The sequence below is a fragment of the Nerophis ophidion genome, linkage group LG08 (assembly GCF_033978795.1).
Source record: "Nerophis ophidion isolate RoL-2023_Sa linkage group LG08, RoL_Noph_v1.0, whole genome shotgun sequence".
Lineage (NCBI taxonomy): Eukaryota > Metazoa > Chordata > Actinopteri > Syngnathiformes > Syngnathidae > Nerophis > Nerophis ophidion.
The window spans coordinates 27,178,589-27,205,284 of record NC_084618.1 but is presented as its reverse complement, the minus strand read 5'-3'; the positions used below and the strand labels follow the sequence as shown (position 1 = coordinate 27,205,284).

The 26,696-nt window shown below is 41.7% G+C and overlaps 1 protein-coding gene across 1 annotated transcript in view; it reads left to right on the top strand.

Moving 5' to 3' along the window:
• Positions 1–5,570: 5,570 nt before the first annotated feature.
• The window catches only part of rph3aa (rabphilin 3A homolog (mouse), a), a 60,172-nt gene continuing 39,046 nt past the window's right edge, over positions 5,571–26,696 (top strand). Inside the window, exon 1 of the mRNA XM_061908156.1 lies at positions 5,571–5,657. The gene's annotated coding sequence lies outside the window, so the exon portion shown is untranslated. The remainder of the gene's footprint in view (positions 5,658–26,696) is intronic.

The following is a 26,696-nucleotide window of genomic DNA, read 5'->3' as shown; positions in this document are numbered from 1 at the left end:
CCATTTCCTACCGCTTATTCCCTTTTGGGGTCGCGGGGGGCGCTGGTGCCTATCTCAGTTACAATCGGGCGGAAGGCCTCATACACCCTGGACAATTCGCCACCTCATCGCAGGGCCAACACAGATAGACGGACAACATTCACACTCACATTCACACACTAGGGCCAATTTAGTGTTGCCAATCAACCTATCCCCAGGTGCATGTCTTTGGAAGTGGGAGGAAGCCGGAGTACCCGGAGGGAACACACGCATTCACGGGGAGAACATGCAAACTCCACACAGAAAGATCCCGAGCCCGGGATTGTACCCTGACTACTCAGGACCTTTGTATTGTGAGGCAGACGCACTAACCCCTCTGCCACCGTGAAGCCCATTCCAGACTAGTATTGGTAAATAGGTTGGAGCAGTGATTCTCAAACTGTGGTAAGTGGGCTCCATCTAGTGGTACACCAAAGAATCACTTAATGAAATATTTGAACACAGTGTTACTGTTCAAATTGTGTGTCAAGTTACAGAGGACATCTGCGGTCCTTTCCAAGGTTTCTCATAGTCATTCACATTGACATCCCACTGGGTTGTGAGTTTTTCCTTGCCCTTATGTGGACTCTGAACCGAGGATGTCGTTGTGGCTTGTGCAGCCCTTTGAGACACTTGTGATTTAGGGCTCTATAAATAAACATTGATTGATTGACGGGAAAAGATGTAAAAAAAAAGTATTTTTGCTAGCTTTTCTGACCACTAATTGTGATCACAGCGACAGGAGAGCCCCGAGCTAATGACCCCCACCGGAATTCAAAGCGGTTGCCGAGAAACCAGAAGCTACAATCGGAATTGTACGGCGAGAGTTCGAAGCTGTTTTAAAGTGTTTCCGACCACACAGTGATCTCAGCTGACGCCTCCAGTTGATCTGTGAATGACGCAAGGTACGAATTTGTTGAAATATACAAGTTACCCAGCAGGAAGCAATACCTGAAGCTAGGCAAACACGCGTCTAGAACGCTAAATACAGTCATGGCCAAAAATATTGGCGCCCCTGCATTTCTGTCACATAATGCACCACTTCTCCCAGAAAATTGTTGAAATTACAAATGCTTTTGTATTTACATGTTTATTTCTTTTGTTTGCATTGGAACAACACCCAAAAAAAGCCGAATCTGATATTTTTAGCATTTTAATGACTGCGACCCTTTTGGGTCCCCAGGAGCTTTAGTGTTAGACCTGCTCGACATCCATTGCTTTCGGTTCCCCTGGGGGGTGGGTTTGCCCACATATGCAGTCCTCTCCAAGGTTTCTCATAGTCATCATTGTCACCGACGTCCCACTGGGGTGAGTTTTCCTTGCCCTTATGTGGGCTCTACCGAGGATGTCGTTGTGGTTTGTGCAGCCCTTTGAGACACTAGTGATTTAGGGCTATATAAATAATCATTGATTGATTGATTATCTTACACAGAACTCCAAAAATGGACTATTGGCACCCTCAACTTAATATTTGGTACACCCTATGGAAAAAAAATAACAAATCAATTGCTTCCTTTAACCATAAATGAGTTTCTTACACCTTGCTACTGGAATTTTGGACCATTCTTCTTTTGCAAATTGCTTCAGGTCTGTCTGATTTGAAGGGTGCCTTCTACCAACTGCGGTTTTTAGATCTCTCCACAGATGTATAGGATTTAGATATGGACTAATTGATGGCCACTTCAGAACTCTCCAGCGCTTTGTTTTAAGCCATTTTTGTGTGCTTTTTTAAGTATGGATTGGGTCGTTGTCCTGCTGGAAGACCCACAACCTCTGACGTAGACCCAGCTTTCTGACACTGGGCCCTACATTATGCCCCAAAATTCTTTGGTCGTCCTCAGATGCCATGCACACAGTCAAGGCAGCAAAGCAACCCCAAAACATCAGTGAACCTCCACCATGTTTGACTGTAGGAACTGTGTTCCAAATCCAATTGTGTTGTTCCAATGCAAAAAAAATGATTAAACCTGTGTATACAAAAGCATTTGTAATTTCTGGGAAAGGTGGTGCATTATCAGACAGAAATGCAGGGGTGCCAATATTTTTGGCCATGACTGTGTGTCCTGTGGCATACCCCAGGGATCAATACTGGGACCAAAATCATTCAATCTCTCCAGGAACGACATTTGTAAAATTAAAAAAGACTTAAATGTCAGGGGTTGTTGTTTATGAACCCCAAGATGCAGAGAAGGCGGCAGGCATTGTGCGGGAAAACATGATTTAATTTAACACTAAAACAAGAACAAACAAAAGGATACAAACAAAAGGCGCGCACAAGGCGGAGAACAAACTTGGCTATGAACAAAAACTAGCACAAAGGCTAACTGTGGAGTAGAAACAAAAACACTTACTGTGACACGAAGGAACTATGACATGAGCAGAGTGAACAAAAGTAGACACAGCTACAACGATAAGTATTAATGACATTGACAGGTAGTGGTGACAATAATCCAGCCCTGACTGGAGGACAAAGCATGTTTAAATACGAGTGGGCCGATTGACAACAGGTGCCAATCAGCCGCAGCTTAGGGGAAACAGTGCTAAGGAGAAAAGGAGGAAATAACCAAAATAAAAGCGCTGACAGGAAACAAAGACACACAGAGGAAAAACTGAAACAAAACCAAACTGTCAGGGACAAGCCTGACATTAAACTTAGCATTATTTGCCGTCAATACACCTGTGTTCAGAAGAGAACACATAGAAGCTAATGCAAATAACAGGAGAAAGAAAATAGATGGTTTGGCAAAAACAGGAAGTGAATAAAAGTGTTAGCAAATGCTTTTGAAATGGAAAAAAAGGTAGGAATAAATAAGCTCTGCTTCTTCTTCTTTTCGAACAAACTGGACATTGTGATGTGTCATGTTTTTATTTGTATGCATGTTTAAGATAAACTTAAGCCATAAATAAAACCTCTGCCTTGTTTTTAATGAAAACGTAGGCCTACTATGCCACTGTGTTTTAATGTTGGTCTTTATGGTGGTACTTTGAGAGCATTTTCTGAGGTGGTGAAAGAAGTTTGAGAACCACTGGGTTAGAGTTTGTACTACCTATTGTGCTCTGTTGGACTAATTTCACTTGATTAAACCTTGTCCTATTTGATACCACACTACAAACAATAGAAGTATGTACAAAACACAAAACCAGTGAAGTTGGCACATTGTGTAAATGGTAAATGAAAACAGAATAGAATGATTTGCAAATCATTTTCAACCTATATTCAGTTGAATAGACTTCAAAGACAATATACTTAATGTCCATAGAAAGTTCAAACTGGTAAACTTTGCTGTTGTTTTTGGCAAATGTTATCTAATTTGGAATCAAATACCTGCAACATGTTTCAAAAAAGCATGTAGCAAAAAAGACTGCGAACATTGAGGAATGCCATTTATCAACAACACCCAGAAACGCCGCAGGCTTTGCTTGGCCCGAGCTCATCTAAGATGGACTGATACAAAGTGGAAAAGTGTTCTGCGGTCTGACTAGTCCGCATTTCAAATTGTTTTTGGAAACTATGGATGTTGTGTATTCCGAACCAAAGAGGAAAAGAACCATCCACTCAGTGGCCTAGTAGTGGTTAGAGTGTCCGCCATGAGATCGGTAGGTTGTGATTTCAAACCCCAGCAGAGTCATACCGAAGACTATAAAAATGGGACCCATTACCTCCCTGCTTGGCACTCAGCATCAAGGATTGGAATTAGGGGTTGAATCACCAAAAATGATTCCCGGGCGTGGCTTCCGCTGCCGCTTACTGCTCTCCTCACCCCCCAGGGGGTGGAACAAGGGGATGGGTCAAATGCAGAGGAGAAATTTCACATTGGCGCGGCAAAGCTCGGTTGATACAGTGGCTGTGCCATCAACTTGAGGGTTCCAGGTTCGATCCCTGCTTCCGCCATCCGATTCACTGCCGTTGTATCCTTGGGCAAGACACTGCTCCCAGGGCCATCCGCACTGGTTTGAATGTAACTTAGATAATGGGTTTCACTATGTAAAGCGCTTTATAAATAGAATTCACAATTCACACCCCACCTAGTGTGTGTGTGACAATCATTGGTACTTTTAACTTTAACTTAAGGCACAAAGTTCAAAAGTCAGCATTTGTGATGGTATGGGGGTGTATTAGTGTCAAAGGCATGGGTTACTTTCACATCTGTGAAGGCACCAATAATGCTGAAAGGTACATACAGGTTTTGGAGCAACATATGTTGCCATCCAAGCCATGTCTTTTTCATGGACGCCCCTGCTTATTTCAGGAAGACAATGCCAAGCCACGTGTTACAAAAGCGTGGCCTTCGTAGTAAAAAAGTGCGGGTACTAGACTGGCCTGCCTATAGTCAGGACCTGTCTCCCATTGAAAATGTGTGGCGCAATATGAAGCCTAAAATACCTCAACGGAGACTGTTGAACAACTTAAACTGTACATCAAGCAAGAATGGGAAATAATTCCACCTGAAAAGCTTCAAAAATTGGTCTCCTCAGTTCCCAAACATTTACTGAGTGTTGTTAAAAAGAAAGGCCATGCAACACAGTGGTGAAAACAATGCCAACTTTTTTTTGCTGCCATTAAATTCTAAGGTAATGATTATTTGCAAAGAAAAATTTTGTTTCTCAGTTCCAAAATTAAATATATTGTCTTTGAGGTGTATTCAATTGAATATAAGTGGAAAAGTATTTGCAAATCATTGTATTCTGTTCTTATTTACTTGCCAACTTCACTGGTTTTGTACTATGATTCGTGCTGATATCGTACCGTGATTAATACCTGTATTGGCAAATACTCAAGGCTCCACTATCGGTATCGCAAGTAAAAAAAAAAAGTCGCGATATCCATAAACTATGTATTTTTTAATGACAAATGTTGAACATTTGAACATTTTTTTAATATCTTGTTGCATAATCCAGATTATTTGAGCAGTTCCGCAGTTGCATGTACATCTTTTGTTTTTCTGTCAAGATTGAAAGAACACAGGAGTGATTTTCAGGATTTCATTGGCTAAATTTGGCCCCTGGGCCGTCGCTTTGACACCTGTGCATTAGAAGCTGCAGGGAAATGATGGCGGATAAACATCAAGTTGTACAAATACTACAATAATGTCCTGAGTCACATGAGCTCAAGTGTATAGGACACATGCAAAGTGGTCTATTTTTTTTAACATGAATTAATTCATATTCAAAAGAAACATTTTTCATTTATTAGATTTTTTGTTCACATTTTTGGCAACTCCGTGAATTTATTTAAAAATAAATTATAATTTGCAATATTTTTCTTTTATTTTCTTACTGTAATATACTGTATCGAGCTACAATTATATGCAATACATATTAAAAAGGTCTTCAATTGGCATTATGTATTTTCTGAAAATACATTTATTTTTGATAAAGAGGTGGGTGTAAAAAAAGGACAAAGATGGAGGCTGAGCACCGAACAAGAGTGGCTTTTCATGGCCTCGTCCCACTGATGAGATGTGAGCGGACACGTTTGTGAAAGTGAGCGTGAGACCCGGAGGAGGAGGAAGAGGAGGCGGAGCCAGGATGCTACTACAGTGCTGCGTGATGTAAGGAGGAGGCGAGCACACAGCAGCCGAGCGCAGGATGCTGACAGCATCACACTGAAGGAAGCAGAAGTCACTTCTCTCTGACAGGTGAGTCGACCTTTCACTTTCACTTTTTCACTCACTTAGGTACTCGCTGTCACCGATTAAAGACGCTAACATCAATCCAATGTGGGTCAATATTGGCCCCGCTTTGTATACTTGCTCTGTAAAAACCTTTCACTTGTTTTTGTGACACATTTCTGAATCTTACAATACACGTCAACATGATTATATCAGACAAAAACTTTTTAATGAAATGTAATGAATTTTTGTGGATCTTTCGCCACATGACTTCTTATAATTACACTCTATTACGTAACATTTAACATCACTCAGCGTGGTGCATGGTCGAATATAGTTAAGTATATATACTGTGTATGTATGTATGTGTATATATATATATATATATATATATATATATACATATTTATACATACATACATATATATATACATACATATATACGTATATATACATAACATACATATATACACAAATACATATATACGTATATATACATAACATACATATATATACAGATATATATATACATACAAGTATATCTACATACGTATATGTATATATATATATATGTATATATATACATCCATCCATTTTGTACCGCTTGTCCCTTTTGGGGTTGTGGGGGGTCGCTGGAGCCTATCGCAGCTGCATTCGGGCGGAAGGTAGAATACACCCTGGACAAGTCGCCACCCCATATATATATATATATATATATATATATATATATATATATATATATATATATATATATATATATATACACACACATTCATACATATATACACAACATTTTATTTCATTTTGTCAGAACCATTTCACCACAGATATATTTCGTCATGCCAAGATATATGCCAAGAAAGAAGAAGCGCTCTATTGTCACTGCACAAGTACAACGACATTTCATTCGGACAACAAAGCAGGTCTATTTTGCACCAATCGGAAAGGAAAACAAAACAAAAAAAAGAGATGAGGAGGCGTTGTGTCACCTCCTTGGCCTCCTCGCTAGGATCGTAAATTAACGAGCTGTGGCAGCACAGAAAAGGAGGAGGAAGAAGAGGAAGGACTTAGTCGAATGTCAATTATCAATACTTCCCCTTTTTATTCCACTTCCTGCACTTTGAACTTTATTGAGTTTCCTGCTTTTTCCCATGCTCTTTCAATCCTACTCTGACCCTAACTCTGACTGCACTCATATACAGCCTGTATACTACTTGTGTACTGCCTGAGTACAACTGATATACTACTTGTGTACTACCTGTGTACTTCTTATGTACAACTTGCTACTTGTGTACTGCCTGTGTACTACTTGTGTACAACTGATATACTGCCTGTGTGCTACATGTGTACTGCCTGTGTACTACTTGTGGATTGCCCATGTAAAACTGCTATGCTACCGGAGTACTATGTGTGTACTACCTGTGTACAGCTGATTTACTACCTAGGTACTACTTCTGTACTATTTGTGTACAACTGATATACTGCTTTCGTGCTACTTGTTTACTGCCCATGTAAAACTGAAATGCTACCTGAGTACTATCTGTGTACTGCCTGTGTACAACTGATTTACTACCTAGGTACTACTTGTGTACTGCCCGTGTACAACTGATATACTACCTGAGTACTACTTGTATACAACTGATATACTGCCTGTGTACAACTGATATACTACCGGAGTAATACCTGTGTACAACTGATATACTGCCTGTGTACTACTTGTGTACAACTGATATACTGCTTGTGTGCTACTTGTGTATTGCCTGTGTAAAACTAATATAATACCTGGGTAATCCTTGTGTACTGCCTTGCCCATGTAAAACTGATATACTACCTGAGTACTATTTGTGTACAACTGATATACTACCTAGGTACTAATTGTGTACTGCCCGTGTACAACTGAGATACTACCTGAGTACTACTTGTGTACTGCCTGTATAGTACTTGTGTACTGTTGTGTACAACTGAGATACTGCCCGTGTACTACTTGTGTACAACTAATATACCGCATGTGTGCTACTTGTGTACTGCCCATGTAAAAACTGAAATGCTACCCGAGTTCTATTTGTGTACTGACTGTGTACAACTGATTTACTACCTAGGTACCACTTGTGTACTGGCCATGTATAACTGATATACTACCTGAGTACTACTTGTTTACTGCCTGTGTAGTACTTGTGTACAACTGATATACTGCCTGTGTACTACTTGTGTACAACTGATATACTGCTTGTGTGCTACTAGTGTACTGCCTGTGTACAACCAATATACTACCTGGGTGCTACTTGTGTACCCCCTGTGTACTGCACATGTACAACTGCAATACCACTTGAGTACTATTTGTGTACAGCCTGTGTACAACTGATACACTAGCTGGGAACTACTTGTGTAATGGCTGTGTACAACTAATATACTACCTGGGTACTACTTGTATACTGCCTATGTACAACTAAAATACTAACTGGGTATTACTTGTGTACTGCCTGTGTAAAACCGATATAGGGTTTCTGAGTCGAAGATGTCATTGTGGCTTGTGCAGCCCTTTGAGACATTTGTGATTAAGGGCTATATAAGTCAAATTTGATTGATATACTACCTGGGTACTCTTTGTGAACTGCCCCTGAACTACTTGTCTACAACTGATATATTGGATGCTACACGCGTATTGGCTGTCTACTAATAGTGTACTGCCTTTATACAACTTATGTACTGCCAGTGTAGAACTGATTTACTAACTAGGTACTACTTGTGTAATGGCTTGGTACTACTACTGTCTGTTTACACCTGATATAGTAACTGGGTACTACTTGTGCCCTGGCTGGGTTCTACTTTTGTAATGCCTATGTACAACTGATATACTACCTGGGTGCTCCTTGTGTACGAGCCCGGTACTACCGGTGTATTGGCTGGATACTACTTGTGTACCTGCTGGGTACTTCTTGTGTAATGCCTGTGTTTCGCTTTTGTATTGCTTGTGTACAACTGATATATTCTACGTGGGTACTACTTGTGTACTGGATGGGTGCTGAGTGTGTATTGCCAGTCTACTAATTGTGTACTACCTTTGAACAACTGATTTACTACCGAGGTACTACTTGAGTAAAGGCTTGGTACTACTAATGTCTGTTTACACCTGATACACTACACTAACTGGGTACTACTTGTGCACTGGCTGGGTGCTACTTGTGTATTACTGTTCAACTGATATACTACCTTGGTGCTCCTCGTGTACTACCGGTGTATTGGCTGGGTACTACTTGTGTAGGTTTTCTTTTCCGCTTGTGTATTGCCTTTGTACAACTGATAAACTACCTGGGTATTACTTGTGTACTGATTGGGTCATATGTGTGTATTGGTTGTCTACTAGATGTGTGCTGACTGTCTACTACTTGTGTACTATTCATGTACCGACTGGGTCCTATGTGTGTATTGGTTGTCTACTAGATGTGTGCTGACGGTCTACTACTTGTGTACTATTCATGTACCGACTGGGTCCTATGTGTGTATTGGCTGTCTACTAGATGTGTGCTGACTGTCTACTACTTGTGTACTATTCATGTAGTGGCTGGGTACTATGTGCGCACTGGGAATGCACTACGTCTATGTTGACTGTCCACTATGTGTGAGCTGCTTGTGTACCTTTTGTGTACTATTCATATAATGCCTGTGTACTACTATTACAGGGCCTGGGTACTACCTTTGTACTGGCTGTGTACTACTTGTGTATTGACTCTGCACTACTCCTTACAGTGCCTGCGTACAACTTATGTCCTGACTGTGTACTACTCATACAGTGCCTGTGTACTACTCTTGTACTGGCTGTGTACTACTTCTTTACTCGCCGTGTACTACTTGTGTATTGACTCTGCACTACTCCTTACAGTGTCAGTGTATTACTTTTGTACTGACTGTGTACTACTCATACAGTGCCTGTGCACTACTCTTGTACTAGCTATGTACCACTTCTGTGCTGGCCGTGTACTACTTGTGTATTGACTCTACACTACTCGTTACAGTGCCTGTGTACTACTTGTGTCCTGACTTTGTACCTATTGTGTACTACTCATACACTGCCTGTATACTACTTATGCACTGGTTGTGTACTCCTTTTATACTGACTGTTTACTGAACAGTACAACTTGGCCAATGGCTGTGTATCGTGTAGAACAGGGGGTGGGAACCTTTTTAGCTGGGAGAGCCAAATTGGCCAAACATTTAAAAGTGTATTTCCGTGAGTGCCATATAATATTTTTCAGACCAACATTTTTGAAGTATAATAAGTCTCTTATTCTTTTTAATAAGACGTTTATTCAATAATAAATAAAACACTTCTTACCATAATGCGATTTTTTTCAACAGGTGTGGTAGAAATCAGTTGGATGGATTAAAATGCATGAGAATGTTTTATATTTTGAATGTTCTTTTTAACACTGCAATTATGTTAGAATAAATATTTATATATTATCACACAACTTTTATGCTTAAGGGCCGTTGCTAGAATTATTGTCAATTGTGCTGAAGTGGTATTTTTCTTTGTCTGTGCAAAGCTGGCAATTAAAAAGATTGCAAGCCTGTCTGGTATTAGTGTCTGTGTCCAGGAATGGCCTGCTGCAGAAGACAGAGCAGAGACAAGGCGATATCACCGGCGTCAACACATTTGCATTTTTGTACAATCATATATTGTATCAAATATAACTGCAGTTGTCGAGATTACCCCCTTCCCTCAGCGACAGCTTCAGAGATGTAAAAAGGAACCTCCCAAATAAATAGAGGAAGCACGCGCAGGCTGGACTTTTAGAATGTAGTTTGGATCTGTAACTAGGAAACAGAGCCAAATTGAACTCTGTCTCTGCATGATTCCTTGCTTCTCGTCTGTTTAATAGATGTCATCAGTATTTGAACCTGACAGATTACCAGCGGATATAATCATTTCTTATCGTGTTAAGCATTGTCAGCTAAGATTTATCTGAGAGCCAGATGCAGTCATCAAAAGAGCCACATTTGGCTCGAGAGCCATAGGTTCCCTACCCATGGTGTAGAGCTTTATACTAGTAGCTGTGTATTGTGAAGTGGCTGCGTACAGTATGTTCTACTTTTATTGTCTTGTGTACTACTTTTGTAAAGGTAGTGGATGTTACATGTTGGTGCAAATCCAGATAAAAGTATAAATGGTGGACTTTATTTTCACTCTTGGCTGTGGGGCAGTGACCCACCCCAACCAGCAGATAAGGCTGCGGTGGAGACAAGTTGTGTGGGGTGTGTGAATGCTTGTAATGTGCATTACTGCCACCTACAGGACAGGAGTGGAACACATCTTTCTGTTGAATCAAAAGGGACAGGTTTTGGATTGTCAGGCCTTGGCGGAGGTCCATGTCAGGGTTGAGCAGGAAGTGGGTCGTGTTCCCCGCGAGAGCGTTCATTGGAGCGCTCTAAATGCACACATGGTCTTTCTCGTCTGTGCAGCTGAGGCTTCCTCGTTTACCTCGTTTGGGATTAGTCTCCACGCAGCGGCAGAAGCAGTCGGCCGTGGCCGCACACGCTCGTCTTGCCGTCGGCGTGGCAAACACGGCTGACTACGGATCCACCTTTCTGGGTACCGAGTGCGGTAGTAGGGTACCTAAAAGGGCGGAGCTAGACGAGGTGCCATGTGCGGATTGGTTGGGGTATACAGTGGGGCAAAAAAGTATTTAGTCAGCCACCGATTGTGCAAGTTCTCTCACTTAAAATGATGACAGAGGTCTGTAATTTTCATCATAGGTACACTTCAACTGTGACGGACAGAATGTGGAAAAAAAAATCCAGGAATTCACATTGTTGGAATTTTAAATAAGTTATTTGTAAATTATGGTGGAAAATAAGTTTTTGGTCAACCATTCAAAGCTCTCACTGATGGTAGGAGGTTTTGCCTCAAAATCTCATGATACATGGCCCCATTCATTCTTTCCTTAACACGGATCAATCGTCCTGTCCCCTTAGCAGAAAAACAGCCCCAAATCAGGATGTTTCCACCCCCATGCTTCACAGTAGGTGTGGTGTTCTTGGGATGCAACTCAGTATTCTTCTTCCTCCAAACACGACGAGTTGAGTTTATACCAAAAAGTTCTATTTTGGTTTCATCTGACCACATGACATTCTCCCAATCCTCTGCTGTATCGTCCATGTATCCATTTTGGTATAAACTCAACTCGTCGTGTTTGGAGGAAGAAGAATACTGAGTTGCATCCCAAGAACACCATACCTACTGTGAAGCATGGGGGTGGAAACATCATGCTGTGGGGCTTTTTTTCTGCTAAGGGGATGGGACGATTGATCCGTGTTAAGGAAAGAATGAATGGGGCCATGTATCCTGAGATTTTGAGCCAAAACCTCCTTCCATCAATGAGAGCTTTGAATGCTTGACCAAGTACTTATTTTCCACCATCATTTACAAATAAATTCTTTAAAATTCCTACAATGTGAATTCCTGGATTTTTTTTCACATTCTGTCTCTCACAGTTGAAGTGTACCTATGATGAAAATTACAGACCTCTGTCATCATTTTAAGTGGGAGAACTTGCACAATTGGTGGCTGACTAAATACTTGTTTGCCCCACTGTAAGTAAGATATCCTTGATTAACCCTGCAGTCGGACCATTTGCTTTCGTAAAGAACTGTGCTCATGCTAACCCTTGACATTGGGGTCAAAGGTGACTACGGCGTTGGTTGGTTTCACTTCAACATGTGCACGTCTCTGAAGGATTTTCAAAACGCTGGTGCCCACGTGCGGCGCCAGGGATGAGGAGAAAGTGGGCACTCCTAAGCTCTTTGAATAAGCCAGGTGACTGACAGCCAGGGGGCGGGGCTTCGGATGACGAAGACAGGAGGAGAATGTAGATGGATCTAATCAACAGATGTGTATAGGAGGCTTAATGACATCCCATAATAATCCATCGGAATTAAACAGAGCTATTAATATGATTCTGCCCCCTCCTGGAAGAGTCATGATGCTTGTTTTCCTTTGGACTTCAAGTCAATTTGTAACGCTCGTGTCGAACATTTGAGCGTGTTTGACAGTCAGACCACCCTCCAGCCTCCTGGCCCCCCTCCCACCTCACCAGTGTGTGTGTGTCAGTATGCATAAGTGTTAATTACACACTGGTGCAGGTCTGTACCCTTTATCGCACCCACTGAACGCAGATCAAACCTTACAGACATTTGATTATCCACAAATGATTAAAAAGCCTTTTTGTCTTGGTCGCCGAGCATGATGGATGTGTTCGCTTGAGGTTTCAGTGTTGATGGTGCCAAACAAAAATGCAGCCAATTCCGATAGAAATGCTGATACGGGGATTTATTTAGCCTTTTTTGCCATGTAGGTAAAATATTTTATGGTCAAACAGTCAAAAACAAATTTGCCAGGAGAAGCAAGCAGCAGTAAAAGGGGTACTGCACTTTTGTTAAGTTTTGCCTACTAGTCACAATGTCTTTATTTTTGTGGTGCGTCGTAAATCGTTAGTAAAAAGTGGCAAACCGAATGGGATTCATCCATTTCGCACTCTTAACATCCAAAAAGGGCCAACAAAACTGCATTTGCATGCCGTGACCTGCATATTCACCAAGTGTTAGCAACATGTAAGAGCTAATGCAGAGGAACTACTTTTTATGACCGCGGCGCTGTGATCATGGAGGATACACTGAGCTACTGCCGCATTGGCAACAGTTTTCAGCGCCCAAGTAGCGGCACAAGCCCCGCAGGTGCAATGCTAAGCACCCAAAGGGCCCTATTGAAATTGCTGGTTTTTATTCTGTACGTTTTGATGCCTTTTTTGAGGCCCTTAACATGTACGAAAAGTTTGCAGGCACGTCAGGTATGGCAAAAATGTTTTATATTTTTGGGGTCCCAAAAACTACATTTCAAAATTGGCTCTCTAGGGCAGTGGTTCTTAACCTGGGTTCGATCGAACCATAGGGGTTCGGTGAGTCCGCCTCAGGGGTTCGGCGGAGCCTTCGCCACGGAGGTCAAGACACACCCAACTCATCGTGTAAATAAAAACTTCTCCCTAGCGGCGTATTATGGATACCCCCAATGTTCCCTCTAATTTTCCAACTGATTTGCAGGTGTGTAATTTGTTGTGAGTTGATGCACTGTGTTGGTTTTGTTCTTTGAACAGATTTTGTGCACCAGTAAAAAAAAAAAAACATAACTTTGTCTTGAATTTGAAAAAACGTTTTGTTTTTCGCTAAAGAAGGATTCGGTGAATGTGCATATGAAATTGGTGGGGTTCGGTACCTCCAATAAGGTTAAGAATTACTGCTCTAGGGACACCTTTTAAAATTAAAAAAAAAAATGTAGCCAATCCTACAAGTCTCACGTATCGACAGGAAAACAGCAGGAGACGTCTGTTATGACAGGACGCACATAAAGGTCTCAGGAACGCATACCTGTAAACAAACAGCCAGTTGGACATTTTGGTTTGCGTCTTCCATTTTTCGAAGAAAAAAAGGGGTCGTACTTCAACTAATTTCTCAGAGGGACTCTGACCAAATGAGTCGTGGTTAAAATGACAGATATTACACATATAGGTGCTGATAAATTGCGAACAAACTGTCCTACGCCATAAAATGTGGCCGTGGTATGGCGCCAAAGTTTGCTCCGATGGTTTTTGGCCATTTTTGATCGGGAAAAAAAGGGACCATATTATAAAAAAATCCTCTCAGGGACTCTTGACCAAATGAGTCGTGGTTAAAATGACAGATATTACACATATAGGTGATGATAAATTGCGAACATAAAAGTCTCAGGAACCCATACCTGAAAAGGAACAGGAAGTTGGCCATTTTTGTTTGCGTCTTCCATTGTTCAAAGAAATAAAGGGCTTTTACTTTAATTAATTCCTGTTAGGGACTCTGACCAAATGAGTCGTGGTTAAAATGACAGATCTTACACATAAGCGATGATAAATTGTGAACATAAAAGTCTGAAGAATATATACCTGAAAACGAACAGGAAGTTGGCCATTTTGGTTTTCATCTTACTGTACATTTTTCGTTGAAAAAAAGGGCTTTTACTTTAATTAATTCCTCCTAGGGACTCTGACCAAATGAGTCGTGGTTAAAATGACAGATATTACACATATAGGCGCTGATAAATTGTAAAAAAAAAACCTAAACTACGCCATAAAATGTGGCCGTGGTATGGCGCCAATGTTTGCGCCAATGGTTTTGAACATTTTTGATCAGAAAAAAAAGGGGCCATACTTTAACAAATTCCTGTTAGGGACTCTGACCAAATGAGTCGTGGTTAGAATGACAGATTTTACACATATAGGCGATGATAAATTGTGAACATAAAAGTCTGAAGAATATATACCTGGAAATGAACAGGAAGTTGGCCATTTTGGTTTTCATCTTACTGTACATTTTTCGTTGAAAAAAAGGGCTTTTACTTTAATTAATTCCTCCTAGGGACTCTGACCAAATGAGTTGTGGTTAAAATGACAGATATTACACATATAGGCGCTGATAAATTGTAAAAAAAACTAAACTACGCCATAAAATGTGGCCGTGGTATGGCGCCAATGTTTGCGCCAATGGTTTTGAACATTTTTGATCAAAAAAAAAAGGGGCCATACTTTAACAAATTCCTGTTAGGGACTCTGACCAAATGAGTCGTGGTTAAAATGACAGATTTTACACATATAGGTGATGATAAATTGTGAACATAAAAGTCTGAATAATATATACCTGAAAACGAACAAGAAGTTGGCCATTTTGGTTTTCATCTTTCTGTACATTTTTCGTAGAAAAAAAGGAGTCGTACTTTAATTAATTTCTTCTAGGGACTCTGACCAAATGAGTCGTGGTTAAAATGACGGATGTTACACAAATATCCATCCATCCATATTCTACCGCTTATTCCCTTTGGGGTCGCGGGGGGCGCTGGTGCCTATCTAAGCAGCAATCAGGCGGAAGGCGGCGTACGCCCTGGACAAGTCGCCACCTCATAATAGGCGATGATAAATTGCGAAAAAACTGTCCTACGCCATAAAATGTGGCCATGGTATGGCGCCAAAGTTTGCTCTGATGGTTTTTGGCTATTTTTGATAGAAAAAAAGGGGCCATACTTTTAAAAAATCCTTTTAGGGACTCTGACCAAATGAGTTGTGGTTAAAATGACACATATTACACATAAAGGTGATGATAAATTGCGAACATAAAAGTCTCAGGAACCAATACCTGAAAACCAACAGGAAGTTGGCCATTTTCGTTTGCGTCTTCCATTGTTTGAAGAAAAAAAGGAGTTGTACTTTAATTAATTCCTCTTAGGGACTCTGACCAAATGAGTCGTGGTAAAAATGACAGATATTACTCAGACAATTGCGAACAAACTGTCCTTCGCCATAAAATGTGGCCGTGGTATGGCACCAAAGTTTGCTCCGATGGTTTTTGGCTTTTTTTGATCGGGAAAAAAAAAGGGGCCATACAAATTCCTTTTAGCGACTCTAACCAAATGAGTCGTGGTAAAAATTACAGATATTACACATATAGGCAATGATAAATTGCGAACTAACTGTCCTACGCCATAAAATATGGCCGTGGTATGGTGCTAAAGTTTGCTCTGATGGTTTTTGGCTATTTTTGATAGAAAAAAAGGGGCCGTACTTTAAAAATGTCCTTTTAGGGACTCTGACCAAATGAGTCGTGGTTAAAATGACAGATATTACACATATAGGCGATGATAAATTGTGACCATAAAAGTCTCAAGAACATATATATACCAGTAAACGAACAGGAAGTTGGTCATTTTGGTTTTCGTCTTAAATTTTTCAAAGAAAAAAAGGGGTTGTACTTTAGTTAATTTCTTCTAGGGACTCTGACCAAATGAATCGTGGTAAAAATGACAGATATTACACATATAGGCGATGATAAATTGTGAACAAACGGTCCTATGCCGTAAAGTGTGGCCGTGGTATGGTGCTAAAGTTTGCTCTGATTGTTTTTGGCAATTTTTGATAGAAAAAAAGGGGCCGTACTTTAAAAATGCACTTTTAGGGACTCTGACCGAATGAGTCATGGTTAAAATGACAGATATTACACATATAGGTGATGATAAATTGCGAACATAAAAGTCTGAAGAACTTATACCTGAAAACGAACAGGAAGTTGGCCATTTTGGTTTTCGTCTTCCATTTTTTTTTTAAATAAAATAAGGGGTTGTACTTTAAGTAAATCCTCCTAGGGACTCTGACCAAATGAATCGTGGTTAAAATGACAGATATTACACAGACGATGATAAATTGGGAACATAAAAGTCTCAAGTACATATATCGAAAAAAGAACAGTAAGTCGGACCATAAAAGCACTTTTAGTCATTACAGAAAAGCATTATATAAATATAATTCACTTCACTTTTGGTTTTTGTCGGCCATTTGTCGACGAAAAAAAGATACAGAGATATTAGACATATAGGCAATGATAAATTTCAAACACTCTTTGCCTACGCCATTAGATGTGGGCGTGGCATGGCGCCAAACTTGGCTCCGACGGTTCGCCACATAACACAAAACGCTAATAACTCTTCTCCACAAATCCAGATCTTGATTCTATTTAGTAGAAATGATGATGATTACACCTTGAAGTGCCTGATGGGTCAATACCTACTAATACATAATGGTAGTGGGCGGAGCCTAGCAGCAAAACTTTCTCCACACCATCACCAAGCTAACTGACATTTCTGCACTTTAGGTAATCAGCGACTGATACTAAACCGATAGGTGATGATAAATTACAAAATATTTTTTGCTTGCGACAGGATGTGGGCGTGGCATGGCGCCCAACTTTTATCGTCACAGAATACGAAACGTCACTGACTCGGCTCCACAAACTCAGATCTTGATCCTAATAGGTAGAAATGTTGATGATGATGATAACCAAAAGTGCCATATGGGTCGGTACAAATTCGTATCCATGCGTAGTGGAAGGAGTCTGGCAGCAAATCTTCAATCAAACTGGTAATACATCCTTTAGATCATGGGTGTCAAACTGGCCCGCGGGCCAAATTTAGCCCGCCGTGTAATTTCACTTGGCCCTTGAGGCAATATCAAATTAACATTAGAGCTGTCCCGCTGCTGTAACACCGCATTCACCGCTAATACTCTTATTTGCCAACCCTCCCAATTTTCCCAGGAGAGTCCCGAAGTTCAGTGTCCCTCCCGAATTTCATCCCGGGCAACAATATTGGGGGTGGGCCTTAAAGGCACTGCCTTTGGCGTTCTCTACAACATGTCGCCACGTCCGCTTTTCTTCCATACAAACAGCGTGCCGGCCCAGTCACATAGTATATGCAGCTTATAGACACACATAAGTGAATGCAAGTCATACTTGGTCAACAGCCATACAGGTCACACTGAGGGTGGCCGTATAAACAACTTTAACACTGTTACAAATATGCGCTACACTGTGAAAACACACCAAACAATCCATCCATCCATCCATCATCTTCCGCTTATCCGAGGGTGGGGTCCCAGGGGCAGCAGCCTAAGCAGGGAAGCCCAGACTTCCCTCTCTCCAGCCACTTCGTCTAGCTCTTCCCGGGGGATCCCGAGGCGTTCCCAGGCCAGCCGGGAGACATAGTCTTCCCAATGTGTCCTGGGTCTTCCCCGTGGCCTCCTACCAGCTGGACGTGCCCTAAACACCTCCCTAGGGAGGCGTTCGGGTGGCATCCTGACCAGATGCCCGAACCACCTCATCTGGCTCCTCTCGATGTAGAGGAGCAGCGGCTTTACGTTGAGCTCCTCCCGGATGGCAGAGCTTCTCACCCTATCTCTAAGGGAGAGCCCCGCCACCCGGCGGAGGAAACTCATTTCGGCCCCTTGTACCCGTGATCTTATCCTTTCGGTCATGACCCAAAGCTCATGACCATAGGTGAGGATGGGAACGTAGATCGACCGGTAAATTGAGAGCTTTGCCTTCCGGCTCAGCTCCTTCTTCACCACAACGGATCGATACAACGTCCGCATTACTGAAGACGCCGCACCGATCCGCCTGTCGATCTCACGATCCACTCTTCCCTCACTCGTGAACAAGACTCCTAGGTACTTAAACTCCTCCACTTGGGGCAGGGTCTCCTCCCCAACCCGGAGATGGCACTCCACCCTTTTCCGGGCGAGAACCATGGACTCGGACTTGGAGGTGCTGATTCTCATTCCGGTCGCTTCACACTCGGCTGCGAACCGATCCAGTGAGAGCTGAAGATCCCGGCGAGATGAAGCCATCAGGACTACATCATCTGCAAAAAGCAGAGACCTAATCCCGTGGCCACCAAACCGGATCCCCCCAACGCCTTGGCTGCGCCTAGAAATTCTGTCCATAAAAGTTATGAGGAGAATCGGTGACAAAGGACAGCCTTGGCGGAGTCCAACCCTCACTGGAAACGTGTCCGACTTACTGCCAGCAATGCGGACCAAGCTCTGACACTGATCATACAGGGAGCGGACTGCCACAATAAGACAGTCCGGTACCCCATACTCTCTGAGCACTCCCCACAGAACTTCCCGAGGGACACGGTCGAATGCCTTCTCCAAGTCCACAAAGCACATGTAGACTGGTTGGGCAAACTCCCATGCACCCTCAAGAACCCTGCCGAGAGTATAGAGCTGGTCCACAGTTCCACGACCAGGACGAAAACCACACTGTTCCTCCTGAATCCGAGGTTCGACTATCCGGTGAAGCCTCCTCTCCAGTACACCTGAATAAACCTTAGCGGGAAGGCTGAGGAGTGTGATCCCACGATAGTTGGAACACACCCTCCGGTCCCCCTTCTTGAAGAAAGGGACCACCACCCCGGTCTGCCAATCCAGAGGTACCGCCCCCGATGTCCACGCGATGCTGCAGAGTCTTGTCAACCAAGACAGCCCCACAGCATCCAGAGCCTTAAGGAACTCCGGGCGGGTCTCATCCACCCCCGGGGCCTTTCCGCCGAGGAGCTTTTTAACTACCTTAGCGACCTCAGCCCCAGACATAGGAGAGTCCACAACAGATTCCCCAGGCACCGCTTCCTCAAAGGAAGACGTGTTGGTGGGATTGAGGAGGTCTTCGAAGTATTCCCTCCACCGATCCACAACATCCGCAGTCGAAGTTAGCAGAACACCATCCGCACCATACACGGTGTTGATAGTGCACTGCTTCCCCTTCCTGAGGCGGCATATGGTGGTCCAGAATCCATACGAAGCCGTCCGGAAGGCTTCCCCGAACTCTTCCCATGTCCGAGTTTTTGCCTCCGCGACCGCTAAAGCTGCACACCGCTTGGCCCGTCGGTACCCGTCCACTGCCTCAGGAGTCCTATGAGCCAAAAGAACCTGATAGGACTCCTTCTTCAGTTTGACGGCATCCCTCACTTCTGGTGTCCACCAACGGGTTCTGGGATTACCGCCACGACAGGCACCAACAACCTTGCGGCCACAGCTCCAATCAGCCGCCTCGAAAATAGAGGTTCGGAACATGGTCCACTCGGACTCAATGTCCCGCACCTCCCTCGTGACATGTTCAAAGTTCTCCCGTAGGTGTGAATTGAAACTCTTTCTGACAGGAGACTCTGCCAGACGTTCCCAGCAGACCCTCACAATGCGCTTGGGCCTGCCAGGTCTGTTCGGCATCCTCCCCCACCATCGCAGCCAATTCACCACCAGGTGGTGATCGGTAGGAAGCTCCGCCCCTCTCTTTACCCGAGTGTCCAGAACATGTGTCATACTTGATCATTTCGCGATATTGCCATATTTTTGCTAAAAGGATTTAGTAGAGAACATCGACGATAAAGTTCGCAACTTTTGGTTGCTAATAAAAAAGCCTTGCCTGTACCAGAAGTAGCAGACGATGTGCGTGGGACGTCACGGGTTGTAGGGCTCCTCACATCCTCACATTGTTTATAATCATAGCCACCAGCAGCAAGAGCGATTCGGACCAAGAAAGCGACGATTTCCCCATTAATTTGAGCGAGGATGAAAGATTTGTGGATGAGGAAAGTTAGAGTAAAGCACTAGAAAAAAAAAAATAATAATAAAAAAAAGGCGACGGCAGTTGGAGTGATTCAGATGTTATCCGACACATTTACTAGGATAATTCTGGAAAATCCCGTATCTGCTTATTGTGTTACTAGTGTTTTAGTGAGATTATAAAGTCATACCTGAAAGTCGGAGGGGTGTGGTGACCGCCAGTGTCTCTGATGGAAGCCATGGAGGAGCCAAGAAAGTCGCAGCTGCCTCTTTGACAGCTGCAGGAGGACGCAAGCTCCGCTCATGCTTCCGGTAAGAGCCGACTTATTACCACAATTTTCTCACCGAAACCTGCTGGTTGACATGTGGTAGAGAAACATGTTCGCTTGACCGCTCTGTTCCATATTAAAGCTTCACAACAAACAAAGAAACACCGGCTATGTTTTGGTTGCTAAAGGCAGCTGCAATACATCGCTTTCCACCAACAGCATTCTTCTTTGTAGTCTCCATTATTAATTGAACAAATTGCAAAAGATTCAGCAACACAGATGTCCAAAATACTGTGTAATTATGCGATTAAAGCAGATGACTTTTAGCCGAGAGTGGTGCTGTGATAAAATGTCCGCTCCAACCAAGAACGTCACAAGCACGCGTCAACATCAATCAATCAATCAATGTTTACTTATATAGCCCTAAATCACTAGTGTCTCAAAGGGCTGCATAAGCGTCATCATTCCGCAACGTTTTCAACAGGACACTTTGCGGGAAATTTAAAATTGCATTTTAGTAAACTAAACCGGCCGTATTGGCATGTGTTGCAATGTTAATATTTCATCATTGATATATAAACTATCAGACTGCGTGGTGGGTAATAGTGGGTTTCAGTAGGCCTTTAAAGCAAAGATGGAGCAAATGAAGTTGGAAGCAAACCTCCTCTTCAGGACTAATCTGCTATTTTTATTTTTTTGAAACTTTTTGAACGCAACAGTAGCTGATATTTTTTATGTTTAATCAGAGTGTTTGGTGGGACGCAACTGCATGACTCTTACGACACCTTTATCACCCCCTTGTGGATAAAAAACTTTAAAAGTGATAAATTCCTTACACTTGCTCCGATCTTACTGGAATGTTTGATGGTGGGTCAGGGTGCTGGTTGGGATGCAACTGCATGACTACTGTGCCGCATTTATTGCCCCCTTGTGGTGAAAAAATGTAACGGTCATAACTTACTTAAACATGCACCGCTCTTTTCTGATATTTGTGATGATGGCTCAGGGTTTTGGGTGCAGGCATCTTGTGTGCCGGCCAACTAGCGTGACCCGCGTGGTGCAACAGATAAAAAGGCCCTTTCACCGATGCTCGCAGCTTTAATTGTGGATTATAACTCATGCCTCAAAGGTGTATAGTAGGAGGTTGTGGCCATAAACCAAGAAGCTAATCTTTAAAATTCAATTAAGAACGGAATAAGACATGCACCTGGGGATAGGTTGATTGGCAACACTTAATTGGCCCTAGTGTATGAATGTGAGTGTGAATGTTGTCTGTCTATCTGTGTTGGCCCTGCGATGAGATGGCAACTTGTCCAGGGTGTACACCGCCTTCCGCCCGATTGTAGCTGAGATAGGCGCCAGCGCCCCCCGCGACCCCAAAAGGGAATAAGCGGTAGAAAATAGATGGATGGATGGATAAGCTTGTTTGCTCAGAGCATTTTTGTACCTGATAGGTGAAGATGATAATTAATTAAACAGGGAACACAAGTATTGTGCTGAAAGATATAAACATCCTATTAGTCCTTGTCATAGTTTGTATTGCTGGTTTAGCACTACTGCTCAGTGTTTCACTGAGCTAAATCTGTTTTAGCAGGCAGCGTGTAAAAATTGTAGCTGGTTAGTACATTACATATATTTTTAAAAAACGTATACAAAAGGTTGTTGGAGGTTTTTGAGGAGTTTTTAGAGGATTTTATAGGCGGGGCGGAATAGATCAAATCCTCATACCCTTGACAGAAAGGCGTTTTTTACCCGCGTAGTGTATGTTTCTTGCTTGTGCTCATCACCCTTTCACGACCAAGAGGTGATGACTGCAGTGAAGCCACGGTGCTCTCAAAGATGATGGATATAGAAAAACCATAAGTGGGTTCTTGCAAAGTGGCCTCACGCTCGCCACCAGCGTCACTCACGCCATTTGGAAGTAACGACCGGTAATTTTTCTCTCACACAGACACACACACACACACAAACACTCACGTGCGCACATGAAGAACACTTAGGAGGTCACCGCGTCCCCTCGTCCAAGTACCGCCATACGATGGCATGTAAATCACGGCGTGATGAAACAATGACGTGTCCTTGGCGGCGCTCGTGGAAGTTCACGGCATTCAGGTCGGAGCATCATGTACGAAATGTGACCAATTTAAAGATCAGTATGTCCGGGGGGAAAAAGAGGTCAGAGTAGAACATGTAGGCTTTGCGTTATGGCTTAAAAAAAAAAAAAAAAAAAAAAAAGACAGATTACATAATGAGTTTTAAAGATGTAATCAGCCTGCATCAGCATATTTGACTTGAATCAGTAAGTCTAGTCCATCTACAGCACCGGTCTCCAACAAGCTGATTTTAAGTAGCTCACCAAAGGGGGAAATTATATTTTTTTAAACACTTAATATTGTTATAGCAATTTACAACAATATAGCATAAAGACAAAGTTGCTGAAATAGTAGAAAAAACTGACATGACCTAATGTGAGTTGTGGAAAGGGATGGGTACCATTCACATTTGAACTGATAAAGTACCAATTCTCGGTACCTAGGAATCGATACCAGGACTCAACGGTACCAATTTGCAGTTTTTTTGTGTGTGTTAATAAACAATAATTGTCTCATGTTTATTGCAACAATTAAAACTGAGCTGATTTTGAAAACTGCTGTCCAGTTGTTTTGTTTCTTGTTTTACTGTCACATGTCTGAGTCTCATTTGCAAGTACTGTATGACACAAGGTTGCAATTACAATTGCAAGTCCAAGACGTTAGATGAAGTGAAGTGAATTATATATATATATATATATATATATATATATATATATATATATATATATATATATATATATATATATATATATATATATATATATATATATATATATATATATATATATATATATATATATACACAAAGCGCTTTTCTCTAATGACTCAAAGCGCTTTTACATAGTGAAACCCAATACCCAATATCTAAGTTACATTTAAACCAGTGTGGATGGCACTGGGAGGAGGTGGGTAAAGTGTCTTGCCCAAGGATACAACGGCAGTGACCAGGATGGCGGAAGCGGGGATCGAACCTAGATCTCTCAAGTTCCTGGCACGGCCACCCTATCAACTGAGCTATATATTAGGAACACTTATACAAAACCTCACAATAATGTCTGATTGAATGCTAAAAACGTTATGACAGACCGCCTTAAAAAACGTAATGGAATTTTACATTTTTCTATGAACAATAAAACACTGAATATTGACAAAATATGAATGTCACACTCGCTTTCGATCGACATTCTACAATCAAGTGAAATGCAACAAAAATGCAACAAACAGTGAAATATAAACGGGAAGGGTACAAATAACCCACCTACAATCTGATATTTGCTGAATTCCCCCCAGGGATCAATAAAGTACTTTCTGTTCTATTCTATTCAATGCTGTTCTATTCTATTCTATATATCACTAAGCTTTAGTACTTTGTTGTGAAAATTTCCTTCCACGTCTGTGGAAACGCTTCCCGCCCACACTGCTTGGTGCCTCATCTGAGCTACTGTGACGTAGATGACCATAGCAACTAATTAGATGACCATAGTAACTAATTAGATGACCATAGTAACTAATTAGATGACCAGAGTAACTGGTATATCATCAATAAGCGCAGATTCCAACCATTGAAATTAGGGCTGCGAATCTTTGGGTGTCCCACGATTCAATTCAATATCGATTCTTGGGGTCACGATTCGATAATATATTGATTTTTTTTTTATCCAAAGCGATTCTCGATTCAAAAACTATATTTTTCCGATTCAAAATGTTCAATACATAGGAGTTCAGCAGGATCTACACCAGTCTGCTGACATGCTGAGGAATGTTTTTTTTTTAAAAAGCTTTTATAATTGTAAAGGACAATGTTTTATCAACTGATTGCAATAATGTAAATTTGTTTTTACTATTAAACGAACCAAAAATATGACTTATTTTATCTTTGTGAAAATATTGGACAGTGTGTTGTCAAGCTTATGAGATGCGATGCAAGTGTAAGCCACTGTGACACTATTGTTCTTTTTTTAAAATTTGTATAAATGTCTAATGATAATGCGAATGAGGGATTTTTAATCACTGCTATGCTGAAATTATAACTAATATTGATACTGTCGTTGATATTCATTTTTGTTTCACTGCTTTTGGTTTGTTCTGTGTCGTGTTTGTTTCTACCCCTCAATTGCTCTCTTTATTGGAGTTCTGAGTGTTGCTGGGTCAGGTTTGGTTTTGGAATTGGATTGCATTGTTATGGTATTGCTGTGTATTGATTTGTTGGATTGATAAAAAAAAGAATAAATAAATTACTTTTTTTTTTTAAATCAATTAAAAAAAAAAAAAAGAGAATCGATTCTGAATTGCACAACGTAAGAATCGCGATTCATATTCGAATCGATTTTTTCCCACACCCCTAATTAAAATACTTTGTATAGTTGAAGACTTATTGTCATTAGAAAACATCACTGCACATCATTATGGCAGCTTAATTTTCCATCTTAAAGATCTAAAAAAAATTTTGGGGGAATGTCCGGCGGGCCAGATTGAAAAGCTCAAGTGTTAATTATGTAAGTATTGTACTTACTATGCAGCAGATTTTGGATTGTAACGTGCATCTTAGTTGTAGTTTTCATTAACATATTTGTAAGGTGTTGAAATCATCATGCAAAATCACTAATGCTAATCAGTAATGTGTCAATACCAAATTCAATGTATATTAGCAACAAACTAGCGCTTTATTGAAAATGTGGAGATTTACTTAACTAATGTTGGAGTGTTTTTTTGAGTCCATTTTTTTGTTGGCATTGAAAATTGCAACATTACGAAGAGGTAGTTTGACCAAGTCCGCTCTCAGTGCTGCTGGAGTGATCGCAAAGTGCGAAGGGCTGAGTCTGCAATCGGCCATCATGTGCAACCCAAGTACTGTAACATGGCAACGTTGGATTTTACGTAAACCAGTGCGGGATTCGGTCGGTGGCAAAAAAGTACCGGATTTCCCTGATAACAACGAGTAACTTTGGAAACATTTCTAATAACATATACCGTATAATTAACAAGGAAGTCTTTTGAACGGCCCTCTATAAAGCCCATCTCTGCTATGAAAATAAACAATACAAAAATGAGTAGTTCTCTGCCATTTTTGTTTAGTAAAAATAGTTTTCAGAATAAATAAAATCGGAGACCTACAATAAAGATTCTTCAAAGGTGTCCAACGTGTGGCTTATGGGCTTTTTCCAACATAGCTTGACAGTCTAACAGGGAAATATACGAAAAGGCTGAAATACTCAATGTTGTTATAATACATGACTCTAATAGTGTAATGATTTAAGTGTGCAGAACTTAGAACTAGATTTAAACATTGACATAAACTACTTTTGGTTTTAATAAACAAAAGTGGAATATATATATATATGGAGGTTGCCCTCCCGTGGGGTCCTCAGACCACCAAACACTGCCAGGAGAGACCGGCTCTGAGTCACAACATTGTTTTATTTCCATAACACGAGTGTTAGTATTTTGCTTTTCAGCCAAATGTTTTACTGCATCCGTCTCTCGCTCCCACTCGAGCTCCCACAACGTCTCTCATTCCGGCTGCTGCTAATAAAGGCGACAGGTGATTAGATAACAAGGCCTACCTTGGGCCATCTACGCACCTGTCGCTGTCTTCGAGGCCGGTCCTGGCATACCCTGTTCCGCGGCAGGCCCGCAGGCCACGACACCCTCCCCAATTTATAATCAAAATAGATCATATTATTGTGTTTGCAGAAGTACACTGCAGCGCAGTACGATTGTTTCTAACCGGGATGTTGA